The 1913-nt window shown below is 28.3% G+C and overlaps 1 long non-coding RNA gene across 2 annotated transcripts; it reads right to left on the bottom strand.

The window, feature by feature from the left end:
• LOC106299488 lies at positions 1 to 1172 on the bottom strand. 2 transcript variants are annotated; one of them, XR_001261790.1, is made up of 4 exons: positions 952 to 1172; positions 522 to 636; positions 375 to 440; positions 1 to 277 (listed from the first exon to the last, which is right to left on the bottom strand). It is a non-coding gene; the product is annotated as an uncharacterized LOC106299488 (long non-coding RNA). The 2 variants fall into 2 exon arrangements; XR_001261791.1 differs by having other exon boundaries at positions 522 to 587.
• Positions 1173 to 1913: the final 741 nt, after the last annotated feature.

The following is a 1913-nucleotide window of genomic DNA, read 5'->3' as shown; positions in this document are numbered from 1 at the left end:
GATTTATAAATAATCACTTACTCATTTGCTAAAAGACCATAATATGAACTCGTTGCAACACTAATTAATGTATATCGATGGATTTACAAAAGCAACTATAAGTTTCCCTTAAATCGTTTCCAAAATCATTTTGTACACCAATATCGATCATTCGCAAAACCTAATATATAGTCTGAATGTTACATGTTTAGAAGACCGTGAAGATGAACTGAAGAGGAGATCAATTGAAAAATCCGATGTAGTGTATGTGTAGATAGGAAAAGATACCTTGAATGAGCTGCAAATATCAGTGTTAGTTGCACAATAAGTAAGTATTTTTGGTGAAGTTTGTGTATGCTTAAAGGTTAAAAACAGAGAAATACAGAATGACTTACTAATTCGGTTTTGGGGTCCTTGGCTTGTGATTTAAACGCTTGCGTTCATGTATATGTTACTGTAGTCTGTAGTAAGCATTGTCAATTAAGAGAGCTTATCAAAAACGTTCAGAGATTTCTAAAAGTGTAAGTTAATGTGAAACTCACCATTGTTATCTCACGTAGACAATTGAGTGTCAAAGCTTTTTGACGGAGGTTATTCTCTTTTGGTTCCTGATGATAGATAGAACCATAGGGCATAAAGAAATATACAGTTCACAAACTGAAAAGAACAACAAAACCAATCAAACAGACCAGCTAAGAGCTAATAAACACACAAATATGAAGAAGATAAAGTTCTGTTCGGAAAAAAAAGACAGTTCAAAACCAACTGAGACTTTGGATAATATCAAAGTCACATGATCAACACGGCATCAAATTAATTTAGTTTTTAAACTAAAAACTCAGAAACAGATAAAAAGAAACGAAGAACAAAAAAAATTGATCTCTCTTTGTGTGAGGAACAATAACACTAAAAAAAGGAAAAAACCTTATAGTTGAGAAGATTGAACGACGAATTTGACGGGATAGAACATACATTTTTATAGTTGAGGAATCTCCAAGATTCACAGAAAGGATGGTAGATGCATTCAATGATAGATTGCGTGAGGAGTGGAGAACAATGATTAATGAGTGCGTTTAAAACGACACTTCGATTCGGTGTAACTCTGTAATGTTTTCAGAATTTTTTAGTAGGAAAGATGAACAAAAGCAGAAGTTAGGGTTCAAGAAGTTTCCAGAGACGGCGTAGTCTCCAAAAGGAAGATTTTCTTACAGAAGGTCATAGTTCACACCCATCTATATTATTAAAAATCTATATTATTAAAAGAAAAGTATCCATTTGAAAATGTTCTTATTTCATTAATTAAATTCTTTTTTTTCTTCTTTTTCATTTGCATTTATGAAATATCCTAAAATGAATAAAACTGCCTAATTTATTACTTGTCTTTTCAGTTACATTAATAAAATATGGTTAAATGAATTTAAACTTCCTATTTTATTGTTTGTCTTTTTCAGTTACCTTAATGAAATATCCTTAAATAAATTTGGACATAATGTCATTTAATCAACCAAAAAAACTCATGAGTTATCCTTACGTGCATAATTTTAATAGTGGAAATTTTTAAAAACGTGCATCATTAAAATGTTACCTAAAACATGCAGCACTAATATATAACATGCATCAATAAAACTAGAATTTGACTCACACAATTGTACGGATATTATTTTCACTTGATTAAATTTTAAAATAATTATTTATTCAAAACATATTTAAGAATGGTTATGTTTTTAAAAATTATATGGTATTATTTGCTCATAACTCATTTGTCATTTGATAAATTGTTAGAAATTTTTTTTAGCATAATATAACTCAGTTGTTATTTGCTAAATTTATGGTTTTTATTTATATTTTTTATTATTTAATTATAATATTTTCATTTTATATTTGAAAGATAAATGAATTTTCTTTCAAACAATATTTTTGTAAATGTATTTTTT

This window comes from Brassica oleracea, chromosome C6 (assembly GCF_000695525.1).
Source record: "Brassica oleracea var. oleracea cultivar TO1000 chromosome C6, BOL, whole genome shotgun sequence".
Taxonomy (NCBI): Eukaryota; Viridiplantae; Streptophyta; class Magnoliopsida; order Brassicales; family Brassicaceae; genus Brassica; species Brassica oleracea.
The sequence above is the reverse complement of the archived record's forward strand: the minus strand, read 5'-3'. Positions and strand labels throughout refer to the sequence as shown.